We start from the raw sequence: 26,144 nt of genomic DNA, 5'->3' as shown, positions 1-26,144 counted from the left end.
AGACCCTATCATTGCGAGGGTGAGGACCTGAGAGGTATTTGCAGCCTCTAAAAAAGAGGGCAAGAACTAGGCCGGTGAGGGAAACAGGATCAAACTTCAGAGTCTCTGCTCACAGCACAGAAAAGCAAAAAGGTGGGCAGTTCCAAGTGTCTGCCTGGGAATATGCAAATTCTTTTTGTACACACCTCAGCTCATTAGGAGGTGTCGGGGCTGCTGGGCAAGGGGAACGGGAAGCGTGAATCAGGCTTTCACTGAAGTGGCACTGTAGGACTTTCGTCCCCAACGATTTTACGCTTTCCCCACCATCCCTCCAATCGATAGGCTGTGAGCCACCACTGTTCTATGCAAATAGCCATGCACTTTAAGTCCCTTTTTCACACGTATTTTCATTAAAGCTGAATATATAAGTATAGATCTGTCTAGGCTGGAGGCACATGAAACAAGACAAACGAGCCCCTTCAAGTGTACCTGAGAGGAATCTGACTCAGGATTGGCCACCCTCTAAGGGCACCCCAACAGGCACAAATAACGGGCAAGCCCTATGAAAAGCGCAGCATGACTCTTGGTGCCACCTTTTAAAAGGAGAGTGACGTCTGGCCTCTGGCAGCAGGAATGTTGAGAAAAGAGAAAATACACTGCCTGCTATCGTGCAGTTTCAAGATAGTCAAGGAAAAGCAATCTCATGCACTGCCCAAGCTCTTTCCCATGATGCACCTCTCCTACACTCTGTCTATGCAAATGAGCAAGCAGAGAGATCAGGAATAAAACACCAAGCTCATGTTCCCTTATAACAGTAGCAGACAACTCCTAAATATTCCCCAACTTCTAATGCTTTTCTTTTAAACAAATGATAAACAGCCTCACCTGTGGTAAGGCTTAAAAAAATTGAATAAACTCGTAAATGTTCCTCTCCACGGAAATCTTTAGTAAAAGGCGAAAGATTTTTTCGTTTTGAAGAGAAACCAGAGTAAGTTAGAATATGGCTCTCTGGGGGTTAGAGGCACCAGATCAAAGACCCTATCATTGCGAGGGTGAGGACCTGAGAGGTATTTGCAGCCTCTAAAAAAGAGGGCAAGAACTAGGCCGGTGAGGGAAACAGGATCAAACTTCAGAGTCTCTGCTTAAAGCACAGAAAAGCAAAAAGGTGGGCAGTTCCAAGTGTCTGCCTGGGAATATGCAAATTCTTTTTGTACACACCTCAGCTCATTAGGAGGTGTCGGGGCTGCTGGGCAAGGGGAACGGGAAGCGTGAATCAGGCTTTCACTGAAGTGGCACTGTAGGACTTTCGTCCCCAACGATTTTACGCTTTCCCCACCATCCCTCCAATCGATAGGCTGTGAGCCACCACTGTTCTATGCAAATAGCCATGCACTTTAAGTCCCTTTTTCACACGTATTTTCATTAAAGCTGAATATATAAGTATAGATCTGTCTAGGCTGGAGGCACATAAAACAAGACAAACGAGCCCCTTCAAGTGTACCTGAGAGGAATCTGACTCAGGATTGGCCACCCTCTAAGGGCACCCCAACAGGCACAAATAACGGGCAAGCCCTATGAAAAGCGCAGCATGACTTTTGGTGCCACCTTTTAAAAGGAGAGTGACGTCTGGCCTCTGGCAGCAGTAATGTTGAGAAAAGAGAAAATACACTGCCTGCTATCGTGCAGTTTCAAGATAGTCAAGGAAAAGCAATCTCATGCACTGCCCAAGCTCTTTCCCATGATGCACCTCTCCTACACTCTGTCTATGCAAATGAGCAAGCAGAGAGATCAGGAATAAAACACCAAGCTCATGTTCCATTATAACAGTAGCAGACAACTCCTAAATATTCCCCAACTTCTAATGCTTTTCTTTTAAACAAATGATAAACAGCCTCACCTGTGGTAAGGCTTAAAAAAATTGAATAAACTCGTAAATGTTCCTCTCCACGGAAATCTTTAGTAAAAGGCGAAAGATTTTTTCGTTTTGAAGAGAAACCAGAGTAAGTTAGAATATGGCTCTCTGGGGGTTAGAGGCACCAGATCAAAGACCCTATCATTGCGAGGGTGAGGACCTGAGAGGTATTTGCAGCCTCTAAAAAAGAGGGCAAGAACTAGGCCGGTGAGGGAAACAGGATCAAACTTCAGAGTCTCTGCTCACAGCACAGAAAAGCAAAAAGGTGGGCAGTTCCAAGTGTCTGCCTGGGAATATGCAAATTCTTTTTGTACACACCTCAGCTCATTAGGAGGTGTCGGGGCTGCTGGGCAAGGGGAACGGGAAGCGTGAATCAGGCTTTCACTGAAGTGGCACTGTAGGACTTTCGTCCCCAACGATTTTACGCTTTCCCCACCATCCCTCCAATCGATAGGCTGTGAGCCACCACTGTTCTATGCAAATAGCCATGCACTTTAAGTCCCTTTTTCACACGTATTTTCATTAAAGCTGAATATATAAGTATAGATCTGTCTAGGCTGGAGGCACATGAAACAAGACAAACGAGCCCCTTCAAGTGTACCTGAGAGGAATCTGACTCAGGATTGGCCACCCTCTAAGGGCACCCCAACAGGCACAAATAACAGGCAAGTCCTATGAAAAGCGCAGCATGACTCTTGGTGCCACCTTTTAAAAGGAGAGTGACGTCTGGCCTCTGGCAGCAGGAATGTTGAGAAAAGAGAAAATACACTGCCTGCTATCGTGCAGTTTCAAGATAGTCAAGGAAAAGCAATCTCATGCACTGCCCAAGCTCTTTCCCATGATGCACCTCTCCTACACTCTGTCTATGCAAATGAGCAAGCAGAGAGATCAGGAATAAAACACCAAGCTCATGTTCCCTTATAACAGTAACAGACAACTCCTAAATATTCCCCAACTTCTAATGCTTTTCTTTTAAACAAATGATAAACAGCCTCACCTGTGGTAAGGCTTAAAAAAATTGAATAAACTCGTAAATGTTCCTCTCCACGGAAATCTTTAGTAAAAGGCGAAAGATTTTTTCGTTTTGAAGAGAAACCAGAGTAAGTTAGAATATGGCTCTCTGGGGGTTAGAGTCACCAGATCAAAGACCCTATCATTGCGAGGGTGAGGACCTGAGAGGTATTTGCAGCCTCTAAAAAAGAGGGCAAGAACTAGGCCGGTGAGGGAAACAGGATCAAACTTCAGAGTCTCTGCTCAAAGCACAGAAAAGCAAAAAGGTGGGCAGTTCCAAGTGTCTGCCTGGGAATATGCAAATTCTTTTTGTACACACCTCAGCTCATTAGGAGGTGTCGGGGCTGCTGGGCAAGGGGAACGGGAAGCGTGAATCAGGCTTTCACTGAAGTGGCACTGTAGGACTTTCGTCCCCAACGATTTTACGCTTTCCCCACCATCCCTCCAATCGATAGGCTGTGAGCCACCACTGTTCTATGCAAATAGCCATGCACTTTAAGTCCCTTTTTCACACGTATTTTCATTAAAGCTGAATATATAAGTATAGATCTGTCTAGGCTGGAGGCACATGAAACAAGACAAACGAGCCCCTTCAAGTGTACCTGAGAGGAATCTGACTCAGGATTGGCCACCCTCTAAGGGCACCCCAACAGGCACAAATAACGGGCAATCCCTATGAAAAGCGCAGCATGACTCTTGGTGCCACTTTTTAAAAGGAGAGTGACGTCTGGCCTCTGGCAGCAGGAATGTTGAGAAAAGAGAAAATACACTGCCTGCTATCGTGCAGTTTCAAGATAGTCAAGGAAAAGCAATCTCATGCACTGCCCAAGCTCTTTCCCATGATGCACCTCTCCTACACTCTGTCTATGCAAATGAGCAAGCAGAGAGATCAGGAATAAAACACCAAGCTCATGTTCCCTTATAACAGTAGCAGACAACTCCTAAATATTCCCCAACTTCTAATGCTTTTCTTTTAAACAAATGATAAACAGCCTCATCTGTGGTAAGGCTTAAAAAAATTGAATAAACTCGTAAATGTTCCTCTCCACGGAAATCATTAGTAAAAGGCGAAAGATTTTTTCGTTTTGAAGAGAAACCAGAGTAAGTTAGAACATGGCTCTCTGGGGGTTAGAGGCACCAGATCAAAGACCCTATCATTGCGAGGGTGAGGACCTGAGAGGTATTTGCAGCCTCTTAAAAAGAGGGCAAGAACTAGGCCGGTGAGGGAAACAGGATCAAACTTCAGAGTCTCTGCTCAAAGCACAGAAAAGCAAAAAGGTGGGCAGTTCCAAGTGTCTGCCTGGGAATATGCAAATTCTTTTTGTACACACCTCAGCTCATTAGGAGGTGTCGGGGCTGCTGGGCAAGGGGAACGGGAAGCGTGAATCAGGCTTTCACTGAAGTGGCACTGTAGGACTTTTGTCCCCAACGATTTTACGCTTTCCCCACCATCCCTCCAATCGATAGGCTGTGAGCCACCACTGTTCTATGCAAATAGCCATGCACTTTAAGTCCCTTTTTCACACGTATTTTCATTAAAGCTGAATATATAAGTATAGATCTGTCTAGGCTGGAGGCACATGAAACAAGACAAACGAGCCCCTTCAAGTGTACCTGAGAGGAATCTGACTCAGGATTGGCCACCCTCTAAGGGCACCCCAACAGGCACAAATAACGGGCAAGCCCTATGAAAAGCGCAGCATGACTCTTGGTGCCACCTTTTAAAAGGAGAGTGACGTCTGGCCTCTGGCAGCAGGAATGTTGAGAAAAGAGAAAATACACTGCCTGCTATCGTGCAGTTTCGAAATAGTCAAGGAAAAGCAATCTCATGCACTGCCCAAGCTCTTTCCCATGATGCACCTCTCCTACACTCTGTCTATGCAAATGAGCAAGCAGAGAGATCAGGAATAAAACACCAAGCTCATGTTCCCTTATAACAGTAACAGACAACTCCTAAATATTCCCCAACTTCTAATGCTTTTCATTTAAACAAATGATAAACAGCCTCACCTGTGGTAAGGCTTAAAAAAGTTGAATAAACTCGTAAATGTTCCTCTCCACGGAAATCTTTAGTAAAAGGCGAAAAAATTTTTCGTTTTGAAGAGAAACCAGAGTAAGTTAGAATATGGCTCTCTGGGGGTTAGAGGCACCAGATCAAAGACCCTATCATTGCGAGGGTGAGGACCTGAGAGGTATTTGCAGCCTCTAAAAAAGAGGGCAAGAACTAGGCCGGTGAGGGAAACAGGATCAAACTTCAGAGTCTCTGCTCAAAGCACAGAAAAGCAAAAAGGTGGGCAGTTCCAAGTGTCTGCCTGGGAATATGCAAATTCTTTTTGTACACACCTCAGCTCATTAGGAGGTGTCGGGGCTGCTGGGCAAGGGGAACGGGAAGCGTGAATCAGGCTTTCACTGAAGTGGCACTGTAGGACTTTTGTCCCCAACGATTTTACGCTTTCCCCACCATCCCTCCAATCGATAGGCTGTGAGCCACCACTGTTCTATGCAAATAGCCATGCACTTTAAGGCCCTTTTTCACACGTATTTTCATTAAAGCTGAATATATAAGTATAGATCTGTCTAGGCTGGAGGCACATGAAACAAGACAAACGAGCCCCTTCAAGTGTACCTGAGAGGAATCTGACTCAGGATTGGCCACCCTCTAAGGGCACCCCAACAGGCACAAATAACGGGCAAGCCCTATGAAAAGCGCAGCATGACTCTTGGTGCCACCTTTTAAAAGGAGAGTGACGTCTGGCCTCTGGCAGCAGGAATGTTGAGAAAAGAGAAAATACACTGCCTGCTATCGTGCAGTTTCGAAATAGTCAAGGAAAAGCAATCTCATGCACTGCCCAAGCTCTTTCCCATGATGCACCTCTCCTACACTCTGTCTATGCAAATGAGCAAGCAGAGAGATCAGGAATAAAACACCAAGCTCATGTTCCCTTATAACAGTAGCAGACAACTCCTAAATATTCCCCAACTTCTAATGCTTTTCTTTTAAACAAATGATAAACAGCCTCACCTGTGGTAAGGCTTAAAAAAATTGAATAAACTCGTAAATGTTCCTCTCCACGGAAATCTTTAGTAAAAGGCGAAAGATTTTTTCGTTTTGAAGAGAAACCAGAGTAAGTTAGAATATGGCTCTCTGGGGGTTAGAGGCACCAGATCAAAGACCCTATCATTGCGAGGGTGAGGACCTGAGAGGTATTTGCAGCCTCTAAAAAAGAGGGCAAGAACTAGGCCGGTGAGGGAAACAGGATCAAACTTCAGAGTCTCTGCTCAAAGCACAGAAAAGCAAAAAGGTGGGCAGTTCCAAGTGTCTGCCTGGGAATATGCAAATTCTTTTTGTACACACCTCAGCTCATTAGGAGGTGTCGGGGCTGCTGGGCAAGGGGAACGGGAAGCGTGAATCAGGCTTTCACTGAAGTGGCACTGTAGGACTTTCGTCCCCAACGATTTTATGCTTTCCCCACCATCCCTCCAATCGATAGGCTGTGAGCCACCACTGTTCTATGCAAATAGCCATGCACTTTAATTCCCTTTTTCACACGTATTTTCATTAAAGCTGAATATAGAAGTATAGATCTGTTTAGGCTGGAGGCACATGAAACAAGACAAACGAGCACCTTCAAGTGTACCTGAGAGGAATCTGACTCAGGATTGGCCACCCTCTAAGGGCTAACGGGCACAAATAACGGGCAAGCCCTATGAAAAGCGCAGCATGACTCTTGGTGCCACCTTTTAAAAGGAGAGTGACGTCTGGCCTCTGGCAGCAGGAATGTTGAGAAAAGAGAAAATACACTGCCTGCTATCGTGCAGTTTCAAGATAGTCAAGGAAAAGCAATCTCATGCACTGCCCAAGCTCTTTCCCATGATGCACTTCTCCTACACTCTGTCTATGCAAATGAGCAAGCAGAGAGATCAGGAATAAAACACCAAGCTCATGTTCCCTTATAACAGTAGCAGACAACTCCTAAATATTCCCCAACTTCTAATGCTTTTCTTTTAAACAAATGATAAACAGCCTCACCTGTGGTAAGGCTTAAAAAAATTGAATAAACTCGTAAATGTTCCTCTCCACGGAAATCTTTAGTAAAAGGCGAAAAAAATTTTCGTTTTGAAGAGAAACCAGAGTAAGTTAGAATATGGCTCTCTGGGGGTTAGAGGCACCAGATCAAAGACCCTATCATTGCGAGGGTGAGGACCTGAGAGGTATTTGCAGCCTCTAAAAAAGAGGGCAAGAACTAGGCCGGTGAGGGAAACAGGATCAAACTTCAGAGTCTCTGCTCAAAGCACAGAAAAGCAAAAAGGTGGGCAGTTCCAAGTGTCTGCCTGGGAATATGCAAATTCTTTTTGTACACACCTCAGCTCATTAGGAGGTGTCTGGGCTGCTGGGCAAGGGGAACGGGAAGCGTGAATCAGGCTTTCACTGAAGTGGCACTGTAGGACTTTCGTCCCCAACGATTTTACGCTTTCCCCACCATCCCTCCAATCGATAGGCTGTGAGCCACCACTGTTCTATGCAAATAGCCATGCACTTTAAGTCCCTTTTTCACACGTATTTTCATTAAAGCTGAATATATAAGTATAGATCTGTCTAGGCTGGAGGCACATGAAACAAGACAAACGAGCCCCTTCAAGTGTACCTGAGAGGAATCTGACTCAGGATTGGCCACCCTCTAAGGGCACCCCAACAGGCACAAATAACGGGCAATCCCTATGAAAAGCGCAGCATGACTCTTGGTGCCACCTTTTAAAAGGAGAGTGACGTCTGGCCTCTGGCAGCAGGAATGTTGAGAAAAGAGAAAATACACTGCCTGCTATCGTGCAGTTTCAAGATAGTCAAGGAAAAGCAATCTCATGCACTGCCCAAGCTCTTTCCCATGATGCACCTCTCCTACACTCTGTCTATGCAAATGAGCAAGCAGAGAGATCAGGAATAAAACACCAAGCTCATGTTCCCTTATAACAGTAGCAGACAACTCCTAAATATTCCCCAACTTCTAATGCTTTTCTTTTAAACAAATGATAAACAGCCTCACCTGTGGTAAGGCTTAAAAAAATTGAATAAACTCGTAAATGTTCCTCTCCACGGAAATCTTTAGTAAAAGGCGAAAGATTTTTTCGTTTTGAAGAGAAACCAGAGTAAGGTAGAATATGGCTCTCTGGGGGTTAGAGGCACCAGATCAAAGACCCTATCATTGCAAGGGTGAGGACCTGAGAGGTATTTGCAGCCTCTAAAAAAGAGGGCAAGAACTAGGCCGGTGAGGGAAACAGGATCAAACTTCAGAGTCTCTGCTCAAAGCACAGAAAAGCAAAAAGGTGGGCAGTTCCAAGTGTCTGCCTGGGAATATGCAAATTCTTTTTGTACACACCTCAGCTCATTAGGAGGTGTCGGGGCTGCTGGGCAAGGGGAACGGGAAGCGTGAATCAGGCTTTCACTGAAGTGGCACTGTAGGACTTTCGTCCCCAACGATTTTACGCTTTCCCCACCATCCCTCCAATCGATAGGCTGTGAGCCACCACTGTTCTATGCAAATAGCCATGCACTTTAAGTCCCTTTTTCACACGTATTTTCATTAAAGCTGAATATATAAGTATAGATCTGTCTAGGCTGGAGGCACATGAAACAAGACAAACGAGCCCCTTCAAGTGTACCTGAGAGGAATCTGACTCAGGATTGGCCACCCTCTAAGGGTACCCCAACAGGCACAAATAACGGGCAAGCCCTATGAAAAGGGCAGCATGACTCTTGGTGCCACCTTTTAAAAGGAGAGTGACGTCTGGCCTCTGGCAGCAGGAATGTTGAGAAAAGAGAAAATACACTGCCTGCTATCGTGCAGTTTCAAGATAGTCAAGGAAAAGTAATCTCATGCACTGCCCAAGCTCTTTTCCATGATGCACCTCTCCTACACTCTGTCTATGCAAATGAGCAAGCAGAGAGATCAGGAATAAAACACCAAGCTCATGTTCCCTTATAACAGTAGCAGACAACTCCTAAATATTCCCCAACTTCTAATGCTTTTCTTTTAAACAAATGATAAACAGCCTCACCTGTGGTAAGGCTTAAAAAAATTGAATAAACTCGTAAACGTTCCTCTCCACGGAAATCTTTAGTAAAAGGCGAAAGATTTTTTCGTTTTGAAGAGAAACCAGAGTAAGTTAGAATATGGCTCTCTGGGGGTTAGAGGCACCAGATCAAAGACCCTATCATTGCGAGGGTGAGGACCTGAGAGGTATTTGCAGCCTCTAAAAAAGAGGGTAAGAACTAGGCCGGTGAGGGAAACAGGATCAAACTTCAGAGTCTCTGCTCAAAGCACAGAAAAGCAAAAAGGTGGGCAGTTCCAAGTGTCTGCCTGGGAATATGCAAATTCTTTTTGTACACACCTCAGCTCATTAGGAGGTGTCGGGGCTGCTGGGCAAGGGGAACGGGAAGCGTGAATCAGGCTTTCACTGAAGTGGCACTGTAGGACTTTCGTCCCCAACGATTTTATGCTTTCCCCACCATCCCTCCAATCGATAGGCTGTAAGCCACCACTGTTCTATGCAAATAGCCATGCACTTTAAGTCCCTTTTTCACACGTATTTTCATTAAAGCTGAATATATAAGTATAGATCTGTCTAGGCTGGAGCCCCTTCAAGTGTACCTGAGAGGAATCTGACTCAGGATTGGCCACCCTCTAAGGGCACCCCAACAGGCACAAATAACGGGCAATCCCTATGAAAAGCGCAGCATGACTCTTGGTGCCACCTTTTAAAAGGAGAGTGACGTCTGGCCTCTGGCAGCAGGAATGTTGAGAAAAGAGAAAATACACTGCCTGCTATCGTGCAGTTTCAAGATAGTCAAGGAAAAGCAATCTCATGCACTGCCCAAGCTCTTTCCCATGATGCACCTCTCCTACACTCTGTCTATGCAAATGAGCAAGCAGAGAGATCAGGAATAAAACACCAAGCTCATGTTCCCTTATAACAGTAGCAGACAACTCCTAAATATTCCCCAACTTCTAATGCTTTTCTTTTAAACAAATGATAAACAGCCTCACCTGTGGTAAGGCTTAAAAAAATTGAATAAACTCGTAAATGTTCCTCTCCACGGAAATCTTTAGTAAAAGGCGAAAGATTTTTTCGTTTTGAAGAGAAACCAGAGTAAGGTAGAATATGGCTCTCTGGGGGTTAGAGGCACCAGATCAAAGACCCTATCATTGCGAGGGTGAGGACCTGAGAGGTATTTGCAGCCTCTAAAAAAGAGGGCAAGAACTAGGCCGGTGAGGGAAACAGGATCAAACTTCAGAGTCTCTGCTCAAAGCACAGAAAAGCAAAAAGGTGGGCAGTTCCAAGTGTCTGCCTGGGAATATGCAAATTCTTTTTGTACACACCTCAGCTCATTAGGAGGTGTCGGGGCTGCTGGGCAAGGGGAACGGGAAGCGTGAATCAGGCTTTCACTGAAGTGGCACTGTAGGACTTTCGTCCCCAACGATTTTACGCTTTCCCCAAAATCCCTCCAATCTATAGGCTGTGAGCCACCACTGTTCTATGCAAATAGCCATGCACTTTAAGTCCCTTTTTCACACGTATTTTCATTAAAGCTGAATATATAAGTATAGATCTGTCTAGGCTGGAGGCACATGAAACAAGACAAACGAGCCCCTTCAAGTGTACCTGAGAGGAATCTGACTCAGGATTGGCCACCCTCTAAGGGTACCCCAACAGGCACAAATAACGGGCAAGCCCTATGAAAAGGGCAGCATGACTCTTGGTGCCACCTTTTATAAGGAGAGTGACGTCTGGCCTCTGGCAGCAGGAATGTTGAGAAAAGAGAAAATACACTGCCTGCTATCGTGCAGTTTCAAGATAGTCAAGGAAAAGCAATCTCATGCACTGCCCAAGCTCTTTCCCATGATGCACCTCTCCTACACTCTGTCTATGCAAATGAGCAAGCAGAGAGATCAGGAATAAAACACCAAGCTCATGTTCCCTTATAACAGTAGCAGACAACTCCTAAATATTCCCCAACTTCTAATGCTTTTCTTTTAAACAAATGATAAACAGCCTCACCTTTGGTAAGGCTTAAAAAAATTGAATAAACTCGTAAATGTTCCTCTCCACGGAAATCTTTAGTAAAAGGCGAAAGATTTTTTCGTTTTGAAGAGAAACCAGAGAAAGTTAGAATATGGCTCTCGGGGGGTTAGAGGCACCAGATCAAAGACCCTATCATTGCGAGGGTGAGGACCTGAGAGGTATTTGCAGCCTCTAAAAAAGAGGGCAAGAACTAGGCCGGTGAGGGAAACAGGATCAAACTTCAGAGTCTCTGCTCAAAGCACAGAAAAGCAAAAAGGTGGGCAGTTCCAAGTGTCTGCCTGGGAATATGCAAATTCTTTTTGTACACACCTCAGCTCATTAGGAGGTGTCGGGGCTGCTGGGCAAGGGGAACGGGAAGCGTGAATCAGGCTTTCACTGAAGTGGCACTGTAGGACTTTCGTCCCCAACGATTTTACGCTTTCCCCACCATCCCTCCAATCGATAGGCTGTGAGCCACCACTGTTCTATGCAAATAGCCATGCACTTTAAGTCCCTTTTTCACACGTATTTTCATTAAAGCTGAATATATAAGTATAGATCTGTCTAGGCTGGAGGCACATGAAACAAGACAAACGAGCCCCTTCAAGTGTACCTGAGAGGAATCTGACTCAGGATTGGCCACCCTCTAAGGGCACCCCAACAGGCACAAATAACGGGCAATCCCTATGAAAAGCGCAGCATGACTCTTGGTGCCACCTTTTAAAAGGAGAGTGACGTCTGGCCTCTGGCAGCAGGAATGTTGAGAAAAGAGAAAATACACTGCCTGCTATCGTGCAGTTTCAAGATAGTCAAGGAAAAGCAATCTCATGCACTGCCCAAGCTCTTTCCCATGATGCACCTCTCCTACACTCTGTCTATGCAAATGAGCAAGCAGAGAGATCAGGAATAAAACACCAAGCTCATGTTCCCTTATAACAGTAGCAGACAACTCCTAAATAATCCCCAACTTCTAATGCTTTTCTTTTAAACAAATGATAAACAGCCTCACCTGTGGTAAGGCTTAAAAAAATTGAATAAACTCGTAAATGTTCCTCTCCACGGAAATTTTTAGTAAAAGGCGAAAGATTTTTTCGTTTTGAAGAGAAACCAGAGTAAGTTAGAATATGGCTCTCTGGGGGTTAGAGGCACCAGATCAAAGACCCTATCATTGCGAGGGTGAGGACCTGAGAGGTATTTGCAGCCTCTAAAAAAGAGGGCAAGAACTAGGCCGGTGAGGGAAACAGGATCAAACTTCAGAGTCTCTGCTCAAAGCACAGAAAAGCAAAAAGGTGGGCAGTTCCAAGTGTCTGCCTGGGAATATGCAAATTCTTTTTGTACACACCTCAGCTCATTAGGAGGTGTCGGGGCTGCTGGGCAAGGGGAACGGGAAGCGTGAATCAGGCTTTCACTGAAGTGGCACTGTAGGACTTTCGTCCCCAACGATTTTACGCTTTCCCCACCATCCCTCCAATCGATAGGCTGTGAGCCACCACTGTTCTATGCAAATAGCCATGCACTTTAAGTCCCTTTTTCACACGTATTTTCATTAAAGCTGAATATATGAGTATAGATCTGTCTAGGCTGGAGGCACATGAAACAAGACAAACGAGCCCCTTCAAGTTTACCTGAGAGGAATCTGACTCAGGATTGGCCACCCTCTAAGGGTACCCCAACAGGCACAAATAACGGGCAAGCCCTATGAAAAGCGCATCATGACTCTTGGTGCCACCTTTTAAAAGGAGAGTGACGTCTGGCCTCTGGCAGCAGGAATGTTGAGAAAAGAGAAAATACACTGCCTGCTATCGTGCAGTTTCAAGATAGTCAAGGAAAAGCAATCTCATGCACTGCCCAAGCTCTTTCCCATGATGCACCTCTCCTACACTCTGTCTATGCAAATGAGCAAGCAGAGAGATCAGGAATAAAACACCAAGCTCATGATCCCTTATAACAGTAGCAGACAACTCCTAAATATTTCCCAACTTCTAATGCTTTTCTTTTAAACAAATGATAAACAGCCTCACCTGTGGTAAGGCTTAAAAAAATTGAATAAACTCGTAAATGTTCCTCTCCACGGAAATCTTTAGTAAAAGGCGAAAGATTTTTTCGTTTTGAAGAGAAACCAGAGTAAGTTAGAATATGGCTCTCTGGGGGTTAGAGGCACCAGATCAAAGACCCTATCATTGCGAGGGTGAGGACCTGAGAGGTATTTGCAGCCTCTAAAAAAGAGGGTAAGAACTAGGCCGGTGAGGGAAACAGGATCAAACTTCAGAGTCTCTGCTCAAAGCACAGAAAAGCAAAAAGGTGGGCAGTTCCAAGTGTCTGCCTGGGAATATGCAAATTCTTTTTGTACACACCTCAGCTCATTAGGAGGTGTCGGGGCTGCTGGGCAAGGGGAACGGGAAGCGTGAATCAGGCTTTCACTGAAGTGGCACTGTAGGACTTTTGTCCCCAACGATTTTACGCTTTCCCCACCATCCCTCCAATCGATAGGCTGTGAGCCACCACTGTTCTATGCAAATAGCCATGCACTTTAAGTCCCTTTTTCACACGTATTTTCATTAAAGCTGAATATATAAGTATAGATCTGTCTAGGCTGGAGGCACATGAAACAAGACAAACGAGCCCCTTCAAGTGTACCTGAGAGGAATCTGACTCAGGATTGGCCACCCTCTAAGGGTACCCCAACAGGCACAAATAACGGGCAAGCCCTATGAAAAGGGCAGCATGACTCTTGGTGCCACCTTTTAAAAGGAGAGTGACGTCTGGCCTCTGGCAGCAGGAATGTTGAGAAAAGAGAAAATACACTGCCTGCTATCGTGCAGTTTCAAGATAGTCAAGGAAAAGCAATCTCATGCACTGCCCAAGCTCTTTCCCATGATGCACCTCTCCTACACTCTGTCTATGCAAATGAGCAAGCAGAGAGATCAGGAATAAAACACCAAGCTCATGTTCCCTTATAACAGTAGCAGACAACTCCTAAATATTCCCCAACTTCTAATGCTTTTCTTTTAAACAAATGATAAACAGCCTCACCTGTGGTAAGGCTTAAAAAAATTGAATAAACTCGTAAATGTTCCTCTCCACGGAAATCATTAGTAAAAGGCGAAAGATTTTTTCGTTTTGAAGAGAAACCAGAGTAAGTTAGAATATGGCTCTCTGGGGGTTAGAGGCACCAGATCAAAGACCCTATCATTGCGAGGGTGAGGACCTGAGAGGTATTTGCAGCCTCTAAAAAAGAGGGTAAGAACTAGGCCGGTGAGGGAAACAGGATCAAACTTCAGAGTCTCTGCTCAAAGCACAGAAAAGCAAAAAGGTGGGCAGTTCCAAGAGTCTGCCTGGGAATATGCAAATTCTTTTTGTACACACCTCAGCTCATTAGGAGGTGTCGGGGCTGCTGGGCAAGGGGAACGGGAAGCGTGAATCAGGCTTTCACTGAAGTGGCACTGTAGGACTTTTGTCCCCAACGATTTTACGCTTTCCCCACCATCCCTCCAATCGATAGGCTGTGAGCCACCACTGTTCTATGCAAATAGCCATGCACTTTAAGTCCCTTTTTCACACGTATTTTCATTAAAGCTGAATATATAAGTATAGATCTGTCTAGGCTGGAGGCACATGAAACAAGACAAACGAGCCCCTTCAAGTGTACCTGAGAGGAATCTGACTCAGGATTGGCCACCCTCTAAGGGCACCCCAACAGGCACAAATAACGGGCAAGCCCTATGAAAAGCGCAGCATGACTCTTGGTGCCACCTTTTAAAAGGAGAGTGACGTCTGGCCTCTGGCAGCAGGAATGTTGAGAAAAGAGAAAATACACTGCCTGCTATCGTGCAGTTTCGAAATAGTCAAGGAAAAGCAATCTCATGCACTGCCCAAGCTCTTTCCCATGATGCACCTCTCCTACACTCTGTCTATGCAAATGAGCAAGCAGAGAGATCAGGAACAAAACACCAAGCTCATGTTCCCTTATAACAGTAACAGACAACTCCTAAATATTCCCCAACTTCTAATGCTTTTCTTTTAAACAAATGATAAACAGCCTCACCTGTGGTAAGGCTTAAAAAAATTGAATAAACTCGTAAATGTTCCTCTCCACGGAAATCTTTAGTAAAAGGCGAAAGATTTTTTCGTTTTGAAGAGAAACCAGAGTAAGTTAGAATATGGCTCTCTGGGGGTTAGAGTCACCAGATCAAAGACCCTATCATTGCGAGGGTGAGGACCTGAGAGGTATTTGCAGCCTCTAAAAAAGAGGGCAAGAACTAGGCCGGTGAGGGAAACAGGATCAAACTTCAGAGTCTCTGCTCAAAGCACAGAAAAGCAAAAAGGTGGGCAGTTCCAAGTGTCTGCCTGGGAATATGCAAATTCTTTTTGTACACACCTCAGCTCATTAGGAGGTGTCGGGGCTGCTGGGCAAGGGGAACGGGAAGCGTGAATCAGGCTTTCACTGAAGTGGCACTGTAGGACTTTCGTCCCCAACGATTTTACGCTTTCCCCACCATCCCTCCAATCGATAGGCTGTGAGCCACCAATGTTCTATGCAAATAGCCATGCACTTTAAGTCCCTTTTTCACACGTATTTTCATTAAAGCTGAATATATAAGTATAGATCTGTCTAGGCTGGAGGCACATGAAACAAGACAAACGAGCCCCTTCAAGTGTACCTGAGAGGAATCTGACTCAGGATTGGCCACCCTCTAAGGGCACCCCAACAGGCACAAATAACGGGCAATCCCTATGAAAAGCGCAGCATGACTCTTGGTGCCACTTTTTAAAAGGAGAGTGACGTCTGGCCTCTGGCAGCAGGAATGTTGAGAAAAGAGAAAATACACTGCCTGCTATCGTGCAGTTTCAAGATAGTCAAGGAAAAGCAATCTCATGCACTGCCCAAGCTCTTTCCCATGATGCACCTCTCCTACACTCTGTCTATGCAAATGAGCAAGCAGAGAGATCAGGAATAAAACACCAAGCTCATGTTCCCTTATAACAGTAGCAGACAACTCCTAAATATTCCCCAACTTCTAATGCTTTTCTTTTAAACAAATGATAAACAGCCTCATCTGTGGTAAGGCTTAAAAAAATTGAATAAACTCGTAAATGTTCCTCTCCACGGAAATCAATAGTAAAAGGCGAAAGATTTTTTCGTTTTGAAGAGAAACCAGAGTAAGTTAGAACATGGCTCTCTGGGGGTTAGAGGCACCAGATCAAAGACCCTATCATTGCGAGGGTGAGGACCTGAGAGGTATTTGCAGCCTCTTAAAAAGAGGGCAAGAACTAGGCCGGTGAGGGAAACAGGATCAAACTTCAGAGTCTCTGCTCAAAGCACAGAAAAGCAAAAAGGTGGGCAGTTCCAAGTGTCTGCCTGGGAATATGCAAATTCTTTTTGTACACACCTCAGCTCATTAGGAGGTGTCGGGGCTGCTGGGCAAGGGGAACGGGAAGCGTGAATCAGGCTTTCACTGAAGTGGCACTGTAGGACTTTTGTCCCCAACGATTTTACGCTTTCCCCACCATCCCTCCAATCGATAGGCTGTGAGCCACCACTGTTCTATGCAAATAGCCATGCACTTTAAGTCCCTTTTTCACACGTATTTTCATTAAAGCTGAATATATAAGTATAGATCTATCTAGGCTGGAGGCACATGAAACAAGACAAACGAGCCCCTTCAAGTGTACCTGAGAGGAATCTGACTCAGGATTGGCCACCCTCTAAGGGCACCCCAACAGGCACAAATAACGGGCAAGCCCTATGAAAAGCGCAGCATGACTCTTGGTGCCACCTTTTAAAAGGAGAGTGACGTCTGGCCTCTGGCAGCAGGAATGTTGAGAAAAGAGAAAATACACTGCCTGCTATCGTGCAGTTTCAAGATAGTCAAGGAAAAGCAATCTCATGCACTGCCCAAGCTCTTTCCCATGATGCACCTCTCCTACACTCTGTCTATGCAAATGAGCAAGCAGAGAGATCAGGAATAAAACACCAAGCTCATGTTCCCTTATAACAGTAGCAGACAACTCCTAAATATTCCCCAACTTCTAATGCTTTTCTTTTAAACAAATGATAAACAGCCTCACCTGTGGTAAGGCTTAAAAAAATTGAATAAACTCGTAAATGTTCCCCTCCACGGAAATCATTAGTAAAAGGCGAAAAAAATTTTCGTTTTGAAGAGAAACCAGAGTAAGTTAGAATATGGCTCTCTGGGGGTTAGAGGCACCAGATCAAAGACCCTATCATTGCGAGGGTGAGGACCTGAGAGGTATTTGCAGCCTCTAAAAAAGAGGGTAAGAACTAGGCCGGTGAGGGAAACAGGATCAAACTTCAGAGTCTCTGCTCAAAGCACAGAAAAGCAAAAAGGTGGGCAGTTCCAAGAGTCTGCCTGGGAATATGCAAATTCTTTTTGTACACACCTCAGCTCATTAGGAGGTGTCGGGGCTGCTGGGCAAGGGGAACGGGAAGCGTGAATCAGGCTTTCACTGAAGTGGCACTGTAGGACTTTTGTCCCCAACGATTTTACGCTTTCCCCACCATCCCTCCAATCGATAGGCTGTGAGCCACCACTGTTCTATGCAAATAGCCATGCACTTTAAGTCCCTTTTTCACACGTATTTTCATTAAAGCTGAATATATAAGTATAGATCTGTCTAGGCTGGAGGCACATGAAACAAGACAAACGAGCCCCTTCAAGTGTACCTGAGAGGAATCTGACTCAGGATTGGCCACCCTCTAAGGGCACCCCAACAGGCACAAATAACGGGCAAGCCCTATGAAAAGCGCAGCATGACTCTTGGTGCCACCTTTTAAAAGGAGAGTGACGTCTGGCCTCTGGCAGCAGGAATGTTGAGAAAAGAGAAAATACACTGCCTGCTATCGTGCAGTTTCGAAATAGTCAAGGAAAAGCAATCTCATGCACTGCCCAAGCTCTTTCCCATGATGCACCTCTCCTACACTCTGTCTATGCAAATGAGCAAGCAGAGAGATCAGGAACAAAACACCAAGCTCATGTTCCCTTATAACAGTAACAGACAACTCCTAAATATTCCCCAACTTCTAATGCTTTTCTTTTAAACAAATGATAAACAGCCTCACCTGTGGTAAGGCTTAAAAAAATTGAATAAACTCGTAAATGTTCCTCTCCACGGAAATCTTTAGTAAAAGGCGAAAGATTTTTTCGTTTTGAAGAGAAACCAGAGTAAGTTAGAATATGGCTCTCTGGGGGTTAGAGTCACCAGATCAAAGACCCTATCATTGCGAGGGTGAGGACCTGAGAGGTATTTGCAGCCTCTAAAAAAGAGGGCAAGAACTAGGCCGGTGAGGGAAACAGGATCAAACTTCAGAGTCTCTGCTCAAAGCACAGAAAAGCAAAAAGGTGGGCAGTTCCAAGTGTCTGCCTGGGAATATGCAAATTCTTTTTGTACACACCTCAGCTCATTAGGAGGTGTCGGGGCTGCTGGGCAAGGGGAACGGGAAGCGTGAATCAGGCTTTCACTGAAGTGGCACTGTAGGACTTTCGTCCCCAACGATTTTACGCTTTCCCCACCATCCCTCCAATCGATAGGCTGTGAGCCACCACTGTTCTATGCAAATAGCCATGCACTTTAAGTCCCTTTTTCACACGTATTTTCATTAAAGCTGAATATATAAGTATAGATCTGTCTAGGCTGGAGGCACATGAAACAAGACAAACGAGCCCCTTCAAGTGTACCTGAGAGGAATCTGACTCAGGATTGGCCACCCTCTAAGGGCACCCCAACAGGCACAAATAACGGGCAATCCCTATGAAAAGCGCAGCATGACTCTTGGTGCCACTTTTTAAAAGGAGAGTGACGTCTGGCCTCTGGCAGCAGGAATGTTGAGAAAAGAGAAAATACACTGCCTGCTATCGTGCAGTTTCAAGATAGTCAAGGAAAAGCAATCTCATGCACTGCCCAAGCTCTTTCCCATGATGCACCTCTCCTACACTCTGTCTATGCAAATGAGCAAGCAGAGAGATCAGGAATAAAACACCAAGCTCATGTTCCCTTATAACAGTAGCAGACAACTCCTAAATATTCCCCAACTTCTAATGCTTTTCTTTTAAACAAATGATAAACAGCCTCATCTGTGGTAAGGCTTAAAAAAATTGAATAAACTCGTAAATGTTCCTCTCCACGGAAATCATTAGTAAAAGGCGAAAGATTTTTTCGTTTTGAAGAGAAACCAGAGTAAGTTAGAACATGGCTCTCTGGGGGTTAGAGGCACCAGATCAAAGACCCTATCATTGCGAGGGTGAGGACCTGAGAGGTATTTGCAGCCTCTTAAAAAGAGGGCAAGAACTAGGCCGGTGAGGGAAACAGGATCAAACTTCAGAGTCTCTGCTCAAAGCACAGAAAAGCAAAAAGGTGGGCAGTTCCAAGTGTCTGCCTGGGAATATGCAAATTCTTTTTGTACACACCTCAGCTCATTAGGAGGTGTCGGGGCTGCTGGGCAAGGGGAACGGGAAGCGTGAATCAGGCTTTCACTGAAGTGGCACTGTAGGACTTTTGTCCCCAACGATTTTACGCTTTCCCCACCATCCCTCCAATCGATAGGCTGTGAGCCACCACTGTTCTATGCAAATAGCCATGCACTTTAAGTCCCTTTTTCACACGTATTTTCATTAAAGCTGAATATATAAGTATAGATCTGTCTAGGCTGGAGGCACATGAAACAAGACAAACGAGCCCCTTCAAGTGTACCTGAGAGGAATCTGACTCAGGATTGGCCACCCTCTAAGGGCACCCCAACAGGCACAAATAACGGGCAAGCCCTATGAAAAGCGCAGCATGACTCTTGGTGCCACCTTTTAAAAGGAGAGTGACGTCTGGCCTCTGGCAGCAGGAATGTTGAGAAAAGAGAAAATACACTGCCTGCTATCGTGCAGTTTCGAAATAGTCAAGGAAAAGCAATCTCATGCACTGCCCAAGCTCTTTCCCATGATGCACCTCTCCTACACTCTGTCTATGCAAATGAGCAAGCAGAGAGATCAGGAATAAAACACCAAGCTCATGTTCCCTTATAACAGTAACAGACAACTCCTAAATATTCCCCAACTTCTAATGCTTTTCTTTTAAACAAATGATAAACAGCCTCACCTGTGGTAAGGCTTAAAAAAGTTGAATAAACTCGTAAATGTTCCTCTCCACGGAAATCTTTAGTAAAAGGCGAAAGATTTTTTCGTTTTGAAGAGAAACCAGAGTAAGTTAGAATATGGCTCTCTGGGGGTTAGAGGCACCAGATCAAAGACCCTATCATTGCGAGGGTGAGGACCTGAGAGGTATTTGCAGCCTCTAAAAAAGAGGGCAAGAACTAGGCCGGTGAGGGAAACAGGATCAAACTTCAGAGTCTCTGCTCAAAGCACAGAAAAGCAAAAAGGTGGGCAGTTCCAAGTGTCTGCCTGGGAATATGCAAATTCTTTTTGTACACACCTCAGCTCATTAGGAGGTGTCGGGGCTGCTGGGCAAGGGGAACGGGAAGCGTGAATCAGGCTTTCACTGAAGTGGCACTGTAGGACTTTCGTCCCCAAGGATTTTACGCTTTCCCCACCATCCCTCCAATCGATAGGCTGTGAGCCACCACTGTTCTATGCAAATAGCCATGCACTTTAAGTCCCTTTTTCACACGTATTTTCATTAAAGCTGAATATATAAGTATAGATCTGTCTAGGCTGGAGGCACATGAAACAAGACAAACGAGCCCCTTCAAGTGTACCTGAGAGGAATCTGACTCAGGATTGGCCACCCTCTAAGGGCACCCCAACAGGCACAAATAACGGGCAATCCCTATGAAAAGCGCAGCATGACTCTTGGTGCCACTTTTTAAAAGGAGAGTGACGTCTGGCCTCTGGCAGCAGGAATGTTGAGAAAAGAGAAAATACACTGCCTGCTATCGTGCAGTTTCAAGATAGTCAAGGAAAAGCAATCTCATGCACTGCCCAAGCTCTTTCCCATGATGCACCTCTCCTACACTCTGTCTATGCAAATGAGCAAGCAGAGAGATCAGGAATAAAACACCAAGCTCATGTTCCCTTATAACAGTAGCAGACAACTCCTAAATATTCCCCAACTTCTAATGCTTTTCTTTTAAACAAATGATAAACAGCCTCACCTGTGGTAAGGCTTAAAAAAATTGAATAAACTCGTAAATGTTCCTCTCCACGGAAATCTTTAGTAAAAGGCGAAAGATTTTTTCGTTTTGAAGAGAAACCAGAGTAAGTTAGAATATGGCTCTCTGGGGGTTAGAGGCACCAGATCAAAGACCCTATCATTGCGAGGGTGAGGACCTGAGAGGTATTTGCAGCCTCTAAAAAAGAGGGTAAGAACTAGGCCGGTGAGGGAAACAGGATCAAACTTCAGAGTCTCTGCTCAAAGCACAGAAAAGCAAAAAGGTGGGCAGTTCCAAGTGTCTGCCTGGGAATATGCAAATTCTTTTTGTACACACCTCAGCTCATTAGGAGGTGTCGGGGCTGCTGGGCAAGGGGAACGGGAAGCGTGAATCAGGCTTTCACTGAAGTGGCACTGTAGGACTTTTGTCCCCAACGATTTTACGCTTTCCCCACCATCCCTCCAATCGATAGGCTGTGAGCCACCACTGTTCTATGCAAATAGCCATGCACTTTAAGGCCCTTTTTCACACGTATTTTCATTAAAGCTGAATATATAAGTATAGATCTGTCTAGGCTGGAGGCACATGAAACAAGACAAACGAGCCCCTTCAAGTGTACCTGAGAGGAATCTGACTCAGGATTGGCCACCCTCTAAGGGCACCCCAACAGGCACAAATAACGGGCAAGCCCTATGAAAAGCGCAGCATGACTCTTGGTGCCACCTTTTAAAAGGAGAGTGACGTCTGGCCTCTGGCAGCAGGAATGTTGAGAAAAGAGAAAATACACTGCCTGCTATCGTGCAGTTTCGAAATAGTCAAGGAAAAGCAATCTCATGCACTGCCCAAGCTCTTTCCCATGATGCACCTCTCCTACACTCTGTCTATGCAAATGAGCAAGCAGAGAGATCAGGAATAAAACACCAAGCTCATGTTCCCTTATAACAGTAGCAGACAACTCCTAAATATTCCCCAACTTCTAATGCTTTTCTTTTAAACAAATGATAAACAGCCTCACCTGTGGTAAGGCTTAAAAAAATTGAATAAACTCGTAAATGTTCCTCTCCACGGAAATCTTTAGTAAAAGGCGAAAGATTTTTTCGTTTTGAAGAGAAACCAGAGTAAGTTAGAATATGGCTCTCTTGGGGTTAGAGGCACCAGATCAAAGACCCTATCATTGCGAGGGTGAGGACCTGAGAGGTATTTGCAGCCTCTAAAAAAGAGGGCAAGAACTAGGCCGGTGAGGGAAACAGGATCAAACTTCAGAGTCTCTGCTCAAAGCACAGAAAAGCAAAAAGGTGGGCAGTTCCAAGTGTCTGCCTGGGAATATGCAAATTCTTTTTGTACACACCTCAGCTCATTAGGAGGTGTCGGGGCTGCTGGGCAAGGGGAACGGGAAGCGTGAATCAGGCTTTCACTGAAGTTGCACTGTAGGACTTTCGTCCCCAACGATTTTATGCTTTCCCCACCATCCCTCCAATCGATAGGCTGTGAGCCACCACTGTTCTATGCAAATAGCCATGCACTTTAATTCCCTTTTTCACACGTATTTTCATTAAAGCTGAATATAGAAGTATAGATCTGTTTAGGCTGGAGGCACATGAAACAAGACAAACGAGCACCTTCAAGTGTACCTGAGAGGAATCTGACTCAGGATTGGCCACCCTCTAAGGGCTAACGGGCACAAATAACGGGCAAGCCCTATGAAAAGCGCAGCATGACTCTTGGTGCCACCTTTTAAAAGGAGAGTGACGTCTGGCCTCTGGCAGCAGGAATGTTGAGAAAAGAGAAAATACACTGCCTGCTATCGTGCAGTTTCAAGATAGTCAAGGAAAAGCAATCTCATGCACTGCCCAAGCTCTTTCCCATGATGCACCTCTCCTACACTCTGTCTATGCAAATGAGCAAGCAGAGAGATCAGGAATAAAACACCAAGCTCATGTTCCCTTATAACAGTAGCAGACAACTCCTAAATATTCCCCAACTTCTAATGCTTTTCTTTTAAACAAATGATAAACAGCCTCACCTGTGGTAAGGCTTAAAAAAATTGAATAAACTCGTAAATGTTCCTCTCCACGGAAATCTTTAGTAAAAGGCGAAAGATTTTTTCGTTTTGAAGAGAAACCAGAGTAAGTTAGAATATGGCTCTCTGGGGGTTAGAGGCACCAGATCAAAGACCCTATCATTGCGAGGGTGAGGACCTGAGAGGTATTTGCAGCCTCTAAAAAAGAGGGCAAGAACTAGGCCGGTGAGGGAAACAGGATCAAACTTCAGAGTCTCTGCTCAAAGCACAGAAAAGCAAAAAGGTGGGCAGTTCCAAGTGTCTGCCTGGGAATATGCAAATTCTTTTTGTACACACCTCAGCTCATTAGGAGGTGTCTGGGCTGCTGGGCAAGGGGAACGGGAAGCGTGAATCAGGCTTTCACTGAAGTGGCACTGTAGGACTTTCGTCCCCAACGATTTTACGCTTTCCCCACCATCCCTCCAATCGATAGGCTGTGAGCCACCACTGTTCTATGCAAATAGCCATGCACTTTAAGTCCCTTTTTCACACGTATTTTCATTAAAGCTGAATATATAAGTATAGATCTGTCTAGGCTGGAGGCACATGAAACAAGACAAACGAGCCCCTTCAAGTGTACCTGAGAGGAATCTGACTCAGGATTGGCCACCCTCTAAGGGCACCCCAACAGGCACAAATAACGGGCAATCCCTATGAAAAGCGCAGCATGACTCTTGGTGCCACCTTTTAAAAGGAGAGTGACGTCTGGCCTCTGGCAGCAGGAATGTTGAGAAAAGAGAAAATACACTGCCTGCTATCGTGCAGTTTCAAGATAGTCAAGGAAAAGCAATCTCATGCACTGCCCAAGCTCTTTCCCATGATGCACCTCTCCTACACTCTGTCTATGCAAATGAGCAAGCAGAGAGATCAGGAATAAAACACCAAGCTCATGTTCCCTTATAACAGTAGCAGACAACTCCTAAATATTCCCCAACTTCTAATGCTTTTCTTTTAAACAAATGATAAACAGCCTCACCTGTGGTAAGGCTTAAAAAAATTGAATAAACTCGTAAATGTTCCTCTCCACGGAAATCTTTAGTAAAAGGCGAAAGATTTTTTCGTTTTGAAGAGAAACCAGAGTAAGGTAGAATATGGCTCTCTGGGGGTTAGAGGCACCAGATCAAAGACCCTATCATTGCAAGGGTGAGGACCTGAGAGGTATTTGCAGCCTCTAAAAAAGAGGGCAAGAACTAGGCCGGTGAGGGAAACAGGATCAAACTTCAGAGTCTCTGCTCAAAGCACAGAAAAGCAAAAAGGTGGGCAGTTCCAAGTGTCTGCCTGGGAATATGCAAATTCTTTTTGTACACACCTCAGCTCATTAGGAGGTGTCGGGGCTGCTGGGCAAGGGGAACGGGAAGCGTGAATCAGGCTTTCACTGAAGTGGCACTGTAGGACTTTCGTCCCCAACGATTTTACGCTTTCCCCACCATCCCTCCAATCGATAGGCTGTGAGCCACCACTGTTCTATGCAAATAGCCATGCACTTTAAGTCCCTTTTTCACACGTATTTTCATTAAAGCTGAATATATAAGTATAGATCTGTCTAGGCTGGAGGCACATGAAACAAGACAAACGAGCCCCTTCAAGTGTACCTGAGAGGAATCTGACTCAGGATTGGCCACCCTCTAAGGGTACCCCAACAGGCACAAATAACGGGCAAGCCCTATGAAAAGGGCAGCATGACTCTTGGTGCCACCTTTTAAAAGGAGAGTGACGTCTGGCCTCTGGCAGCAGGAATGTTGAGAAAAGAGAAAATACACTGCCTGCTATCGTCCAGTTTCAAGATAGTCAAGGAAAAGTAATCTCATGCACTGCCCAAGCTCTTTCCCATGATGCACCTCTCCTACACTCTGTCTATGCAAATGAGCAAGCAGAGAGATCAGGAATAAAACACCAAGCTCATGTTCCCTTATAACAGTAGCAGACAACTCCTAAATATTCCCCAACTTCTAATGCTTTTCTTTTAAACAAATGATAAACAGCCTCACCTGTGGTAAGGCTTAAAAAAATTGAATAAACTCGTAAATGTTCCTCTCCACGGAAATCTTTAGTAAAAGGCGAAAGATTTTTTCGTTTTGAAGAGAAACCAGAGTAAGTTAGAATATGGCTCTCTGGGGGTTAGAGGCACCAGATCAAAGACCCTATCATTGCGAGGGTGAGGACCTGAGAGGTATTTGCAGCCTCTAAAAAAGAGGGTAAGAACTAGGCCGGTGAGGGAAACAGGATCAAACTTCAGAGTCTCTGCTCAAAGCACAGAAAAGCAAAAAGGTGGGCAGTTCCAAGTGTCTGCCTGGGAATATGCAAATTCTTTTTGTACACACCTCAGCTCATTAGGAGGTGTCGGGGCTGCTGGGCAAGGGGAACGGGAAGCGTGAATCAGGCTTTCACTGAAGTGGCACTGTAGGACTTTTGTCCCCAACGATTTTACGCTTTCCCCACCATCCCTCCAATCGATAGGCTGTGAGCCACCACTGTTCTATGCAAATAGCCATGCACTTTAAGTCCCTTTTTCACACGTATTTTCATTAAAGCTGAATATATAAGTATAGATCTGTCTAGGCTGGAGGCACATGAAACAAGACAAACGAGCCCCTTCAAGTGTACCTGAGAGGAATCTGACTCAGGATTGGCCACCCTCTAAGGGCACCCCAACAGGCACAAATAACGGGCAATCCCTATGAAAAGCGCAGCATGACTCTTGGTGCCACCTTTTAAAAGGAGAGTGACGTCTGGCCTCTGGCAGCAGGAATGTTGAGAAAAGAGAAAATACACTGCCTGCTATCGTGCAGTTTCGAAATAGTCAAGGAAAAGCAATCTCATGCACTGCCCAAGCTCTTTCCCATGATGCACCTCTCCTACACTCTGTCTATGCAAATGAGCAAGCAGAGAGATCAGGAATAAAACACCAAGCTCATGTTCCCTTATAACAGTAGCAGACAACTCCTAAATATTCCCCAACTTCTAATGCTTTTCTTTTAAACAAATGATAAACAGCCTCACCTGTGGTAAGG

At 45.1% G+C, this 26,144-nt stretch overlaps 25 non-coding genes across 25 annotated transcripts; all 25 read right to left on the bottom strand.

The window, feature by feature from the left end:
* Nucleotides 1-856: 856 nt before the first annotated feature.
* LOC147676946 (U5 spliceosomal RNA) lies at nt 857-971 on the bottom strand. Its single transcript, XR_015302924.1, has one exon. It is a non-coding gene; the product is annotated as a U5 spliceosomal RNA (small nuclear RNA).
* An 897-nt stretch (nt 972-1,868) lies between these two features.
* LOC147676945 (U5 spliceosomal RNA) lies at nt 1,869-1,983 on the bottom strand. The gene has a single exon (XR_015302912.1). It is a non-coding gene; the product is annotated as a U5 spliceosomal RNA (small nuclear RNA).
* Nucleotides 1,984-2,880: 897 nt separating this feature from the next.
* On the bottom strand, nt 2,881-2,995 carry LOC147676944 (U5 spliceosomal RNA). The gene has a single exon (XR_015302901.1). It is a non-coding gene; the product is annotated as a U5 spliceosomal RNA (small nuclear RNA).
* Nucleotides 2,996-3,892: 897 nt separating this feature from the next.
* Nucleotides 3,893-4,007, bottom strand: LOC147676943 (U5 spliceosomal RNA). The gene has a single exon (XR_015302884.1). It is a non-coding gene; the product is annotated as a U5 spliceosomal RNA (small nuclear RNA).
* Nucleotides 4,008-4,904: 897 nt separating this feature from the next.
* Nucleotides 4,905-5,019, bottom strand: LOC147676942 (U5 spliceosomal RNA). Its single transcript, XR_015302906.1, has one exon. It is a non-coding gene; the product is annotated as a U5 spliceosomal RNA (small nuclear RNA).
* An 897-nt stretch (nt 5,020-5,916) lies between these two features.
* On the bottom strand, nt 5,917-6,031 carry LOC147676941 (U5 spliceosomal RNA). Its single transcript, XR_015302890.1, has one exon. It is a non-coding gene; the product is annotated as a U5 spliceosomal RNA (small nuclear RNA).
* An 893-nt stretch (nt 6,032-6,924) lies between these two features.
* LOC147676940 (U5 spliceosomal RNA) lies at nt 6,925-7,039 on the bottom strand. Its single transcript, XR_015302925.1, has one exon. It is a non-coding gene; the product is annotated as a U5 spliceosomal RNA (small nuclear RNA).
* Nucleotides 7,040-7,936: 897 nt separating this feature from the next.
* On the bottom strand, nt 7,937-8,051 carry LOC147676939 (U5 spliceosomal RNA). Its single transcript, XR_015302879.1, has one exon. It is a non-coding gene; the product is annotated as a U5 spliceosomal RNA (small nuclear RNA).
* An 897-nt stretch (nt 8,052-8,948) lies between these two features.
* Nucleotides 8,949-9,063, bottom strand: LOC147676938 (U5 spliceosomal RNA). Its single transcript, XR_015303441.1, has one exon. It is a non-coding gene; the product is annotated as a U5 spliceosomal RNA (small nuclear RNA).
* Nucleotides 9,064-9,937: 874 nt separating this feature from the next.
* On the bottom strand, nt 9,938-10,052 carry LOC147676937 (U5 spliceosomal RNA). The gene has a single exon (XR_015302868.1). It is a non-coding gene; the product is annotated as a U5 spliceosomal RNA (small nuclear RNA).
* Nucleotides 10,053-10,949: 897 nt separating this feature from the next.
* LOC147676936 (U5 spliceosomal RNA) lies at nt 10,950-11,064 on the bottom strand. Its single transcript, XR_015302653.1, has one exon. It is a non-coding gene; the product is annotated as a U5 spliceosomal RNA (small nuclear RNA).
* Nucleotides 11,065-11,961: 897 nt separating this feature from the next.
* Nucleotides 11,962-12,076, bottom strand: LOC147676935 (U5 spliceosomal RNA). The gene has a single exon (XR_015302751.1). It is a non-coding gene; the product is annotated as a U5 spliceosomal RNA (small nuclear RNA).
* An 897-nt stretch (nt 12,077-12,973) lies between these two features.
* On the bottom strand, nt 12,974-13,088 carry LOC147676934 (U5 spliceosomal RNA). The gene has a single exon (XR_015302857.1). It is a non-coding gene; the product is annotated as a U5 spliceosomal RNA (small nuclear RNA).
* Nucleotides 13,089-13,985: 897 nt separating this feature from the next.
* Nucleotides 13,986-14,100, bottom strand: LOC147676933 (U5 spliceosomal RNA). The gene has a single exon (XR_015302876.1). It is a non-coding gene; the product is annotated as a U5 spliceosomal RNA (small nuclear RNA).
* An 897-nt stretch (nt 14,101-14,997) lies between these two features.
* Nucleotides 14,998-15,112, bottom strand: LOC147676932 (U5 spliceosomal RNA). The gene has a single exon (XR_015302846.1). It is a non-coding gene; the product is annotated as a U5 spliceosomal RNA (small nuclear RNA).
* Nucleotides 15,113-16,009: 897 nt separating this feature from the next.
* LOC147676931 (U5 spliceosomal RNA) lies at nt 16,010-16,124 on the bottom strand. The gene has a single exon (XR_015302945.1). It is a non-coding gene; the product is annotated as a U5 spliceosomal RNA (small nuclear RNA).
* An 897-nt stretch (nt 16,125-17,021) lies between these two features.
* LOC147676930 (U5 spliceosomal RNA) lies at nt 17,022-17,136 on the bottom strand. The gene has a single exon (XR_015302964.1). It is a non-coding gene; the product is annotated as a U5 spliceosomal RNA (small nuclear RNA).
* An 897-nt stretch (nt 17,137-18,033) lies between these two features.
* On the bottom strand, nt 18,034-18,148 carry LOC147676929 (U5 spliceosomal RNA). The gene has a single exon (XR_015302835.1). It is a non-coding gene; the product is annotated as a U5 spliceosomal RNA (small nuclear RNA).
* An 897-nt stretch (nt 18,149-19,045) lies between these two features.
* LOC147676928 (U5 spliceosomal RNA) lies at nt 19,046-19,160 on the bottom strand. Its single transcript, XR_015302883.1, has one exon. It is a non-coding gene; the product is annotated as a U5 spliceosomal RNA (small nuclear RNA).
* An 897-nt stretch (nt 19,161-20,057) lies between these two features.
* On the bottom strand, nt 20,058-20,172 carry LOC147676927 (U5 spliceosomal RNA). The gene has a single exon (XR_015302650.1). It is a non-coding gene; the product is annotated as a U5 spliceosomal RNA (small nuclear RNA).
* An 897-nt stretch (nt 20,173-21,069) lies between these two features.
* Nucleotides 21,070-21,184, bottom strand: LOC147676926 (U5 spliceosomal RNA). Its single transcript, XR_015302824.1, has one exon. It is a non-coding gene; the product is annotated as a U5 spliceosomal RNA (small nuclear RNA).
* An 897-nt stretch (nt 21,185-22,081) lies between these two features.
* LOC147676925 (U5 spliceosomal RNA) lies at nt 22,082-22,196 on the bottom strand. Its single transcript, XR_015302813.1, has one exon. It is a non-coding gene; the product is annotated as a U5 spliceosomal RNA (small nuclear RNA).
* Nucleotides 22,197-23,089: 893 nt separating this feature from the next.
* LOC147676924 (U5 spliceosomal RNA) lies at nt 23,090-23,204 on the bottom strand. The gene has a single exon (XR_015302801.1). It is a non-coding gene; the product is annotated as a U5 spliceosomal RNA (small nuclear RNA).
* An 897-nt stretch (nt 23,205-24,101) lies between these two features.
* On the bottom strand, nt 24,102-24,216 carry LOC147676923 (U5 spliceosomal RNA). The gene has a single exon (XR_015302790.1). It is a non-coding gene; the product is annotated as a U5 spliceosomal RNA (small nuclear RNA).
* An 897-nt stretch (nt 24,217-25,113) lies between these two features.
* On the bottom strand, nt 25,114-25,228 carry LOC147676922 (U5 spliceosomal RNA). The gene has a single exon (XR_015302779.1). It is a non-coding gene; the product is annotated as a U5 spliceosomal RNA (small nuclear RNA).
* Nucleotides 25,229-26,144: the final 916 nt, after the last annotated feature.

Source organism: Lissotriton vulgaris, chromosome 12 (genome assembly GCF_964263255.1).
Source record: "Lissotriton vulgaris chromosome 12, aLisVul1.2, whole genome shotgun sequence".
NCBI classification, from domain to species: Eukaryota; Metazoa; Chordata; class Amphibia; order Caudata; family Salamandridae; genus Lissotriton; species Lissotriton vulgaris.
This window is presented reverse-complemented; position numbering and strand designations above follow the sequence as displayed.